Source organism: Balearica regulorum, chromosome 1 (genome assembly GCF_011004875.1).
Source record: "Balearica regulorum gibbericeps isolate bBalReg1 chromosome 1, bBalReg1.pri, whole genome shotgun sequence".
Classification (NCBI taxonomy): Eukaryota; Metazoa; Chordata; class Aves; order Gruiformes; family Gruidae; genus Balearica; species Balearica regulorum.
Genome location: NC_046184.1, coordinates 142,424,788 through 142,437,738, shown reverse-complemented (window position 1 = coordinate 142,437,738; position 12,951 = coordinate 142,424,788). Strand labels below are relative to the sequence as shown.

The window sequence follows — 12,951 nt, the reverse complement described above, 5'->3', positions numbered from 1 at the left end:
TATGAATTTCATGAAGTTGCCTTCTCCATTTCCTGATCATATAAATTTCTGCCTTGCTTTCTATACAGGCTTTATCTTGTGCCCCTCTGCATGTGTCCTGTCCTCTCCTTCACATGTTAGCTATGCAGAAGAAATTTCAGGTTTTCTACTTTCTTTCTCACCTTTTTTTTTTTTTTTTTAGTAACAGTGACTCAGCTTTATCAAAGATAAGGAAAGAATCACAGCGTCACAGAATAAGTTGAGGTTGGAAGGAACCTCAGGAGGTCATCAGCTTCCACATCCTCCTCACATTAGTTGGTACGTGCTCATATTTACTTTAAGATGTTAGAACACGCTTTATAGTGCTATTAAACTGGATTAATTTGATCTCACAGAGAATGCCTTCAAAAAGTGGGAGTAAGCCCTTTGAGATAGATCATGCGTCATCCATTGGTTGCACTAGCTGAAGGCTCAAAGCACTGAACGGAGCTTTTTGGGACAACCTGATGACTTTGAGGAGGTAGGCTGACGCTTTCTTTTGAGGGTGGAGTTTTTGCTGTGTTTCTGCAGTAAAAAAAATGATTTGCAACACATCTTTGTTTTCATGATATGCAAGAAGACTCAATGTTTACATAAATGCAGTCAAAATAAAGACATTTAGCATTCGAGATACTGGAGAGAAAATAATTCTCACATAAAACCTGGAGTCATACTGGTCTATAGCTGTTCTCTATAAATTCCATTAACTCTGGAATTACGTTACTCAGACTGACAAAGAAACAAAAGAAAGGAAAGGAAAGGAAAGGAAAGGAAGGGAAAGGAAAGGAAAGGAAAGGAAAGGAAAGGAAAGGAAAGGAAAGGAAAGGAAAGGAAAGGAAAGGAAAGGAAAGGAAAGGAAAGGAAAGGAAAGGAAAGGAAAGGAAAGGAAAGGAAAGGAAAGGAAAGGAAAGGAAAGGAAAGGAAAGGAAAGGAAAGGAAAGGAAAGGAAAGGAAAGGAAAGGAAAGGAAAGGAAAGGAAAGGAAAGGAAAGGAAAGGAAAGGAAAGGAAAGGAGAAAAGCAGATATTTGCAGTATTTTCTTTTTGCTGGGTTTTCTCCCCCCTTAAAACCATTCAGGGTTGTACAGAACAGAAACATTCATCTTGATGCTAATTTCCCAATATAGATGCAACATCAACAAACACCCTCCAGTGAAACTGCCATTTCTGGGGAAATCTCTGCACAGGGGTTATGGACAAGGGATCAGTCTTCCTCGCTGTTTCACCTCAAGTGATGTACTACAGTAAGATTTCAAACTCAGTGTGTTATTACACCGGATAGAGTTAGACTAGAAACGAAAATACTTTGGTGCCAATTCGGTGAAGGTCTTATTTGATTCCTCTCTCATTCAGCACTCCTCATGCAGAGAACAGTCTTATTAAAGCCTCCAGTGTCTTGATTTAACTCTCAGTACGTTCACTTAATTTGTTCTTTTAAAAGAGCTTGTGTTCACAACAAATTTTAATTTGCTTTATTTTGCTGTTATATAAATGGTTATTCATTAAAGCTCAGTGCCTTCCAAATGAGCTCATTTTATTCATATTTGCATATTTTTCACTCTAGACCACTGGGAAAAAACAATTATTTTGCTAAACAGTCACTTCAAATGTCTGTTTCCAGCCTGATTCAACAGAGAGTTTGAAAAACAGATTCTGGAGGCTGGAGTATCACAAAATTGAAATAGCCTCAGTGAAAGCTGCCACTGTAATAAAAGCTTTTGAAATAGTTCTTTTAAAGAAAATCCTGTAAGAAAGAATAAAGAGACCAAACAAATGACCAAAATCCTTACAAAAAGTTCAAAGACACATAGATCAGAAAGATACCATAAGACTCGGGGAGTAATCTACACTTCCGAGTTAGGTTAAGGAGATCAGCATCCCTTTGCTGAGGATGGGTGGGAGAGGAAAGGGACACTGCACTGTGTTACTGCTTCTCTGCTAGTACATCTTTCTGGGATCCTCTAAGCAAAGTGAGTTGTAGGCATGAAAAAGAACAAGCTCCTTTTAAGTGCTACATTAATTATTCAAAATTCAAAAAATACTTTTTAAGTCACCAAGTTAACACAATCAGCTTTAGGTTGGGAAAAATCAAAAATAATTTGTATCTTCTTGATGAATATGGGTCACCAAAGGGCACAACCTTCAAGTGCACTGAACAGGAGTATAGCACTTTAAACTAAGGAGGGTGAGGGTTTACTATATGAAGGTCAAATTCTTACCACCATCAGCTGGTTTAGATCCCCAGTAGCATGTTTTAGTGATTCTTTAAAAACTTTGTGATAGACAGGAGAATCCTCTGGCTGGACCTTTTGCCAATGATTCACCATAACTTTCATACGTTCGACGTGCCAGAATTTATCCATTTTAAGTGCAGTAGCATCTATAGCGTAAGATCTGCCTATTCTGGATTCAAGTGGTTTGGAGAGGAGGATGAGAAAGGGAAGGCACACCATGTTTTTTATGCTGTGAGAGAATCTGAACAAAAGCTCTGAGAAAAAGGGATTTAATGTCTTGAGAGCTTAGATCATCAAAGTACCCAAAACCGTAATAATCTTGCTTTTCATGCAAATTTAAAGTGTCTATTGGGAACTCAAAATAGATATAGTTGTCTCAAGAACTGTTTATGCAAACTGTTCAGTGCCCTATCTGATGTTTTTCTTCTACTTAGTCCCCACAGAATAGTGAAAAATTCAGGTGAGACTGATTCAATAACAATGCTGACTACAATCAAATCTGAAAATAAAACTAATAACATAAAAATAAATTCAAGTCTGAATGGATGCACCTGTATAAAATATGATGTCATTTTAATGGCAAAATGAAAAATTCTAATTCTTAGTAAAATACTGAAGCTCATGTTGAAAAAAAAAAGATGGAAAATAGATTTAAATACAACCTTTAGTGAAAAAAATTGACTCTACTCTTCAACATTCATCTACACAAATGCCACAAGTCAAAGCATGTTGATCTAAAGCCACCACAGAAGTACATACAAGAGTTCTTACCAGCAGCAATTGACCTTGGTTCTCAACCTAAAGGTCAGGCTCTGTCATCGTAATCACTTTAAGAAGATCCTAATTCTAAAAGTTATTTCAGGGATTTCAATAGAATTATCACAGAGGATTGCTCAGCCTGTGTAAGGATGGTAAAAACACAGCCCGTAGAAATGCAGCACTATCGCTAGTTAAGGGGTCCTGATACATCTATACGTATTCTTTATACAATATTCTTAATTTCATTGAATCTAAAAATCTGTCCAAAAGAATCATTGCTACTCACACTCATAATTTATGTACAAAATTGATCCTGATAAAAAAGCAGTATCTTTTCCACTTGTTGTTTTGCAAAAATAGGAATTTGAAATCTTGACATTTCAAGGGAACGTACTGCAGGGCTTTATAAAGAAATTTAAAATAGTCTATGAACAACGATACAGACTGTACAGCTTAAGATTGCTTGGAGACAATAAACCCACAAATTTGAAAAGCCCTCACTTACCAAAATTAGCAGGGGGAGAATTTCCCAACTTTCAGCAAGAAAACACAAAAACCAAACACAAGTAAAAACTTTGTGAGATGAACATTGAGAAGAGGCAAACCACCCAGGATGTGGTGGTCCAGAGAAAGACCCAACCCCTCCAGCCTGGAGCCCCAGAGCCACCCTGCGCACGAAGGCACCCCTCAGCCTGCGGCAAGCCCCGGGAGGAGAGGCAGGGGTGAGCTGCCCGGAGGCAGGGCAGCCGTGCCAGCACATTGCCTCCAGCCCTCCTCACACACCCCGGCCCCTGGCAAGTGCGACCCTCTCATTCACCAGCGCCTGGGGAACCTATCCACCTGAGATAAATGCTCATCCCTTGACTTAGCTGTAATTATGAATCAGTTAATCCCTGAAATGATGAACAACTTTCTAAGGTTTGCAGCCTGCCCCATGGCTCTCCCCACTCCCCCCGATCACTTCAAGTAACCCAAGTTTAGAAGTGGTACCCACAAACTCTAATGCATATGTGTATTACCAGGAGAAGCTTGGTGATGTGGTAATAAATTCTGTATAAATGTATACCATCTGATTAAGGAGTTGCAGAGGGTGATGGTTAGGTGTCTTTGTGCAACAGAATATAAAAAAGATTCCAGCTGGAAATTTGAATTAAGGTCCCTCCTCAAAGTAGCATAATCCTCATTATGGTTGAAGGGGAACTGATTTCATTGGAGTGCTGGCCTGAAGACAGAGCTTGTGAGGACATCGAAAGCCTCAAGAGAAAAACAAAGTTCTATCAGCTGGTGTTATGAGGATTATGATTTTGTGAGCGTGCACAGCACTGCACAACAAATAGCATGTGCCTAAGAGAGAGGAATGACTGTCCCTAAAAATCTTGGAGGATAAGAAATTTGAACTCGGTGCAAAGTAAGTGTTTTTTAAAGAAATCAGTAATGTCTTCAATAAAAAGAAAATAAATCTTGTTTAGGAAAAAGGCATACAGATCTTGGGTCTCACCCATAAAACTTTCAAGTTATGAATTTGTTATTCAATAAAGGCAGGTATAAGGATGTGACCTACTACAAAAAAACACTGAGAAAGTGATACAAGGCTTCCTTTTGTCTAGAGGTACCACACATCCTTTGTCATCCAGTTCATCATACAGCAGTCAGAATTAAATACATGCCTTTCTGACAGGAAAGGCAAAAAAATCATTGTAAGTATTCCTTTGAGAAAAGAAGCAAAACTGAGTAAGGAGGAGGATGTCAGTTTGCAAAGAGAAAAGAAATCATCATTCTTGCCCTAGGTTTCAGCAATCCAGCTGTTCCAATGAGAAGTTAAGAATGACCCTGTTTATTAAACCAAAGAAACATCCAGGCAAGTGCCCTGTTACCAACAGTAACTTGTAGCAGGTGCTTAAGGAAAAAGTGTAAGTGACAGGAGTGATTAAGTCTAGGCATAATGTTTTCCAATACACCCTCCCAGTAACAAGTAGTTTCAAAGATTTCCTGAATCAAAGGTCACACCTAGCCTCTCAATGAACCTACCTCCACTACCTCATCTAATTGCACTTTCAATTCATTCAAGTGCTTGGCCACCAAAGGGTTCTGGGACAGCAAGGTCTGTGATTTAATGACGCGCTTAATTACATTAAAAATGTTGTGCTCCAGTGGTGACCTTTTTTAATTTTGTTGGATGTTCTCTACCTTGTGTACAATGAGACAGAAAATAACCACTTCTCATTCACTTTCTCTATACCATTCATAATTGCATGACATCACACCCCAGTCATCTGCTTGCAAGCAGAAGAACCTTTGTTTATTAGCACAGAGCCATCTCATCCTCCTCACCATCCCTCTCTTGTTTTTTCCAGTTTTACCAGACGCCTTTTAAGTATTCACAACAGGATGAACCAATGATTTCTACAAAGGAAGAGGGATGTTTCCTGTCCTGTTTTCATTTTTTTTTTTTCTGCTAAGTAATAAGATTTTATTTGCCTTTTTGACTGGCGTTGAATACTGAAGATGTTCTGCAGAGAGCTTTCAACAGTAAATCACAATCTTATTTATTTATTGATTGCTAGTAGTTAATTTAGATTCCATTCTTGTAAATATATAGATGTAGGTTTTTTTCCTCATATGCAGTATTTGCATTTACTTTATTTATCCATCCCTTCATAACTGTCCTGGTTTCAGCTGGGATAGAGTTAATTTTCATCCCAGTAGTGGGTATAATGCTGTGTTTTGGATTTAGGATGAAAATAATGTTGATAACACAGTGATATTTTGGGTGTTGCTAAGCGGTGTTTACACTAAGTCAAGGACTTTTCAGCTTCTCACCCACCAGTGGGATGGCTGGGGGCGCCCAAGAAGCTGGGAGGGGACACAGCCGGGACAGCTGACCCCAACTGACCAAAGGGATATTCCATACCATAGGACGTCATGCTCAGTATATAACTTGGGGAAAGCTGGCTGGGAGTTTAGGCCACAGCTCAGAAACTAGTTAGGCATCAGTGCTCTGTGGGAGGTGAGCAATTGTGCTGTGCATCACTTGTTTTGTATATTCTATTATTATTATTACTACTATTATTATTACTATTATTATTATCTTTTCTGTCATATTAAAATGTCTTTATCTCAGCTCATGAGTTTTACCTTTTTTTTTTTTTTCCAATTCTCTCCCCCATCCCACTGGGAGGGGAGTGTGAGCGAACAGCTTTGTGGTTGTTTTAGCTGCCGGCCGGATTAAACCACAACAGCAACCCAGTCATTCAATATTATGTGATTCTTCCCTGTTCTTCATGGTAGTCAAGATTTCACAAGATCACGGGATGGCTGAGGCTGGAAGGCACCTCTGGAGATTATCCAGTCCACCCCCTGCTACAGCTGGTTGCCCAGGACAATGTCTAGTCAGGTTTTCAGTATCTCCAAGGATGGAGACCCCACAACCTCTCTGGGCAGCCTGTTTGATCATCTTCAATGTACAAAAAGTGTTTCCTTATGCTTAAATGGAATTTCTTGGCTTTTGGTTTGTGCCCACTGCCTCTTGTCCTGTCTCAGGCACCACTGAGCAGACCCTGGCTACATCTTCTTTCCTGTTACCCGTAGACATGGAAAAGGTCTCCCTCAGCCTTCTCCTCTCCAGGCTGAACAGTCCCAGCTCTCTCAGGCTCTCCTTGTGTGTCAGATGCTCAAATCCCTTACTTACCAATAGTCAAATTAATTTGACTATCCTAAACACATTTGTGCAAAATGCATAATCTCATTGTTCACCCTTTTTTCTGCATCTGTCTTTTATAAATGCACTGAACATATGCCTATGGGATCAGGAGTCCCTTTGCTCCATCCCAAAGCTCACAAACAATTCCTAAATGTTGTTTTCTGTCTCCTAATCAGTCACTAATCTACAAGAGATCTTTCTCTTATCTCAAGACAAGCTAGCCACTTTAAAATCTTTTGGCATTGAACCTTGGCAAAAGCTTTTGAAAATCAAGATTAAATTCATTGACATGGTTGTTGAATTCTTCAAAGCATTTAATAAATGCTTAATGAATAAATTGAATAATTGTTTAGAAAAACTGCATTAACTCTTCTAGAATTTATCATCACATATTTATCTCTGTGGTTTTTTTGTAATGCCTGAAATTTCTTTCAATATAAAACTCACACTCACTGATCTATGCACAATGTCCTTCCTAAAACTTCCCAACACTCACATTCGCCCACCTTACACTTTAAGGTCCTATGCAGCAGATACTAGTCAAGAAATACTTTTGTACTATTGAGGGATTTTGGTTTTTAATCACAGTGGCTTCTTTTAGACTGCTTTAATTTCTTTTCTGATGGGTGGTACTATATTTATACTGAGTTCGTAATAGTCTCCATACTATTCATAAGTATCTTTTTAGCTGCTCATTTTACATACTTCTTTTAGAAGAGACAGTGAATTGGTTGCCTGTACAGAACACATTTTCAGATTGAAGAATCCAAGCCCATTTGGTTGTTCCTCACATGGATGCTTCTCCACACCCTTGATAAGCTTCTTTTCCTCTAAACCCTTTAAATTTTTATGCTATCCATTTTGAAATAGGCAGATCAGAACTCAAACCAGCATTTATAAGGTGCTGGCACACAAAGGATTCATACAGTTGAATCAACTCATGCTGTTTTGTTTGTTCCTTTTCTAACAATTTCTACTATTTGATGTGGGTTTTGCAAGCTATTGAGCACTGAGTTTTGACAGAGCTATCTATTCCGACCCCAAGATCTTCCTCCAAAGTGATGATGGTCAACACAGAATCCATCATTTGTTTTTCTGGAGTTAAGATTTTTCCCCATGTCCATCACTCCATCTTTATCTACAGTGAATTGCACATGTCTTTTAACACTCAGCTTCTCATAGTCTTCCTGCAATTCTTCACACACGTCCCTGGTCTTTATTACCCTGAATAATTGAATACAATTTGAAAGACTCGTCACTTCACTATTCACTCCTCCTCTAAAATTATACGTTCAAAGCACGAGTTCTAACACATATCCCTGTTGAACTCCAGTAGTAACACCCTCTCTACTAAGAAAATAAACATTGATGTCTATGTTCTGTCATAACATGCAGTGTTACTGTATGAATGTAATGGCATTTGTACTTATCCTTTGGGCTGTGTAGTGTCCTTAACAGCCTTAAGAATTTTGCTTTAAGATTTCTAGAAATTCAAACAAACCATATCAACCCAAATCTCTCTCATTCACATGACAGTTGAGGTCAGTTAATCAAAGTATTTTACTATGCAATACACCTGCACAGTTGATTGAGTTACATTTCTACTTGAGATTACTGCTCGAAAGAGAATTCCTGTGCTCTAAGTGTCCTTTCAGATGTTTGTCTCTATTTTAATAATAGTTTCAAATGTCCCAAGGAATGCTGTAATGAGTTTGTTCATAGATAAGTAGTCTTAAACCACTGCCAATTATAAAAGAAACATACAAATTTTACAGGTGGCATGTTCAAAATGAATAAACATAAACAAATACATTTTTTAAAAAGGAAAAATCTTTTTAAAGCAAGGACAGTGACAGTCTTCAAACAGAAATTAGGGCTTAAAGTGTTCGACAAAATTCTTACGGATTTGGAAGGCTGTGTGTCGCTGTGCACACGTGCATAGTGTATAAATAACAGCGCTGTAAGTAGTTTTTCATAACCCTGATTACAGTGTACTGATATGTTACAAACTGAACTGAATGACAATTGTAAGGCAATTCGCATGCATTTTCTGTGTTCATACCAGAAAATGGAAACCATCGCCCACCTTTAAAAGGCTGGTAACATTTTGACACTTCCTAACTCTACAACTCATTCAGGCCTAACAAAACCTGGCTAAAATTAGTATGATAAATACTTTTCTAGAAAAATTTATAACTCAAGAGCCTCATACATCTATATATAGTGAGAAAAGACTATTAAAGTATCCCAAATACATTTTCAGTAATTGAAATGAAATCAAATTGTCTTTGAAAATGAACAATTGCACCATCTTGACAGGATTTAATTATCTTTCTAAAGTCACTTTGTAGTATTATACAATGTAAGAATTGTCTGATTTATAGTGCAGAGAGTCCAGCTTGAAAATTGGAAACTAATGTGAATGACAGATATATCTCTTGCTTGGTCTCCTGCAAGGCTTACAGAGGTCACACATAAGTGCTGAGATTGGTGATGGAAATACATTTATTTATGCCAGAATTACATGGCTCAAATAAGTCATTTGAATATATATATATATTAAAAAATATATAAAGACACTGTTTCCTTCATCATGTGAGCCTGTCATAGAAAATTGTGACACTGATACACTCAGACACTAAAGATTGATTACACTGTCCTGAACTCGTTTCATACCAAACAGCATATGTGTAACATTGTCAAGCTGGAAATCTTTTGATTTTCATTCACCATGGACCAGGATTATCAAAGCTTCTATATTAGATATTATCTCACATTTTTTCCAGCCTTCTTTTATTAATGTACTGAGAAAAAAAGGAAAAAAAAAATCAAATGGAAGTGCTCTTTTTTAAAGTCAATGATTTTAACATGCATTCACAGAACCCTCTTAAAATTAAACCCCAGTGATGAAGGATGGAAGGAATATGAAGAATTTATGCTTCTAATCAGTCTAAATTCAGACTCACAGAACTGTGGCCAACACTGTGAACCAGAACTGAACCTAGCTAGGAGTCATAAAAATGACCGAGATGTCTTGATTTTCAATGTCCTTATTGTTAAGAGCATATTTATTTGTAAGTGTACACAAAACACTATCTTCAGTATCAGTCACTGGTCAGTAGGTATGAAAAAGTGTGTCATTTACCTTCTCTCTCTGGAAGTGAGACTGCAACCTTATTTATCAAGTACTAAATTGTGTAGGAGGGACCAGGAGCTCCCGGTGCAGCGTGACTCTGAAGACTCACCACTGGCAGTAGCTTTCCGTACCAAGGGTCCCAGCTGTCTGTCATGAGACTTTCCTGAAGCAAAAGGCCCTGCTCACTGTGAGTAATGTTATCACAGCCTGGCAAAAAAATCTCAATGAAATCTATCAAACAAACCCATACAAAATTACTTTCATCATTCCAGCATTCATGCCAACCTTTTTCCCAGTGAGAGGCTGAGGGGAGGGCAAGCAGCATCCGCAGAGGAAGACCATCGGTGGGAGAAAGGAGTGCACCAGTGCTGGGAGTGGACAGGAAGAAGCTGTAAAAGCACTGTGCAACCTCTTGCTGAAAATCCTCTGCATGAGCACACTGCCATTTCATGCGGTGACTACTCATGTTCACAAGGTAACATGCTTTCTACTTACTTGTTTTGCTCATTTCACTGGTAGATTGGATTTAAAAGTAAGTTACTTCAAACATTTACTACTTTAAAATGTCAAATGAAGTCCAAATCACATCCATCACAAATGATGAATCATCTTCACATTAGACATTCAGGTTTGACTCATTTGCCCGCTGCAGGGGCATTCTTTATTGCTAAATATTCACATTACTTAGTTCCTGTAATGGGAAAGAAGCATTCAGCGAATGGGCAAGATTGACTGGGAGCTACACGAGTCTCACTTGCAAGCCCAAGTTCACCTAACATCCACACTTTTTTCACATAGTTCATGCCTGTATAGAAACATAGGATGAAAAAATTTCTAGAGTAGAAAGCTTGAGCACAATTGCTGTCTTATTTGAGGTTTAAATCTTTGCTTGCTTGGCCTAAAGGTGAATGAGCTAACGCATGCCAATGTGCCAGCAGGTATTTTAAGCATACTCTGGACACTTGGGGCCAACAGTTAGCAACAAGGATAGAAGGTCATTGCTTTTAATGTGCTTTTGAGACTGTTTTAATCTTGCAGCTGGAACAGAGCCTGAGTCTTGTCCGTTCTAACTGACAGTGCTTCTTTGCTCTGAAGAATTTCGCAGGCAAAGATGGCTGTGACTCACCGGGCTTAGTGTTTATGTCGGAGTTCGCCTGAAAGAATTGAATCAGCTGAAAATCTTACTCATCAAATGCTTCCTATAATTAATTCCATTAATTTACATTTGTAGAGATTCGTAATGCAAATATTAAGGTTGGTACAAACGAAGAGTGAATGGAAATGTATGTGTCTGTAAGCACCAGAAGAAAGAGCAGAGGAAAGAGTTAAATGAGTGCCCCTTATTGAAAATAAAGGAGATGTTTCCAGGACACCATTCCTATGTTGTTTATATCAAGACCACAGCACAGAGGACTTGCCAGCAGATAACCAGGAACTCTGACACCAGGAGGACAACATCATGGTTGCGGCATAGTACCTATACCATTACTTTGCCAATGTAAGACATAGCCTATATACTCCAGACAAGGAAAAAGGTATTAAGGGCTGATGAGTCCTAAAGGGTATAAAAGATCTGTCCATGAACCACGGAGACAGGACAAGGACTCAGTAGCTGGCGTACTTCCTCCCACACTGCAGAAGTGATGCTCACCAGACCACTTGAGCACTCACATCTTGGTGCTTGTGAGAGTGTGGGTGTGTGAGTGAATGACATCTACGAAAGGGTGACTGAAAAAATCAACTTATTTATAGATTTTGTAATTATATATCACCTTCCCCTTCCCAAAGTTCTCACACTGAATATTGTTACATGAAATAGCCTAAACATTAAATAGTATAAAATAAATTTCAAAAAAATAGCAGTGCTCTATGCTTCCATGACCCTATGCAAAGAGAAGAAAATTGGCCTTTTTGTTTCCCCACTGAGTACATTTTTGCAGTTCACCTTAAACATGAAAAGAGACTTCTTTAGTGAAATATTAATGCTAGCATCATTAGCCACATCTAGCATCTAGCTACATATAGAAGCATCTGTTTGCATTTTTGCAGATGCTTGGTTTTGACACATCTGTTAAAACATGTATGAGTAACTGGTATTCCACATTACACCTGTACAATTCCAGGGCAACTCCATTAGTGTTACTGACTGCATTAGACTAAAAATATATGACTACTATGCTCTTGTTTGTTGTTTGGTGTGGTTGTGGTCTTTTTTTTTTTTTTTTTTTCCAAAAGATGTGTATACAAAACCTTAGAGAGAGCACATTCTGTATAAAAGCTAAATAAAATAGCATCACCTGCTTGCTAGTGTTATTATGAAATACCAACCTTCAGTGACCTTAAGGTGTAAAAGTTACAGTGTTTTAGGTAAAAATCTAGTGAAAGAAAGATGAAGGGAGCAAAATGTAGCATTTTAAACATAACTATTCATGATGTTACATACTGATTTAGTATATATATTAGTATAGGTATATGTAGTACAGAAAGCTTTAGCAAACAGGAGAAAAGTCTCACTAATGTTGTCTGTAGTAGAGAGAAGAAATTCTGCACTCAGGACATTTTTGGAGTTCCTACAGAAATTCACCTTTCCTATCTTCAGATGTCTAAAATACATCTCAGTCTAACATAGTCACCTTATATACTCTTTATTTATAAATAAAGTGGAGACAAACAGCACCTCCAGAAGGTGAGTTGTTCAGCCCATCTCAGACTGACACAAATGAATCTCTCAGGAAATTTATTTTCTTGTCTTGCCTACAAAGGCCACTTACAGTGATAAATTAAGAAGTAAATGTGCAATCTTTACATGACTGAAATTATAAGGGATTCTTCTGCCCTTCTAACACAGATCATTCCTCACTACACACTGGAATATTCCTTCAAGGAATTTGTTTTCCTCTTAATGAACATGTGCACCCTAAAGTTGAACCATAGCCCATCCTCAGTAAAAAGACAATAAAATATTTTTTTAATACCTAGATTTTTAAGTCTTTTTAATGACCTTATTGTTTACTTCTTATGTCAGGTAGTCCAAGTCTTCCAAGTTTTGCATAAAAAAAAATCCCATCTATTTTTCTTTAAAATATTGCAAAGCAAAACACAAACC

The 12,951-nt window shown here is 38.0% G+C and overlaps 1 protein-coding gene across 1 annotated transcript in view; it reads right to left on the bottom strand.

Moving 5' to 3' along the window:
- The window catches only part of DHRSX (dehydrogenase/reductase X-linked), a 171,662-nt gene that overhangs the window by 119,722 nt on the left and 38,989 nt on the right, over positions 1 to 12,951 (bottom strand).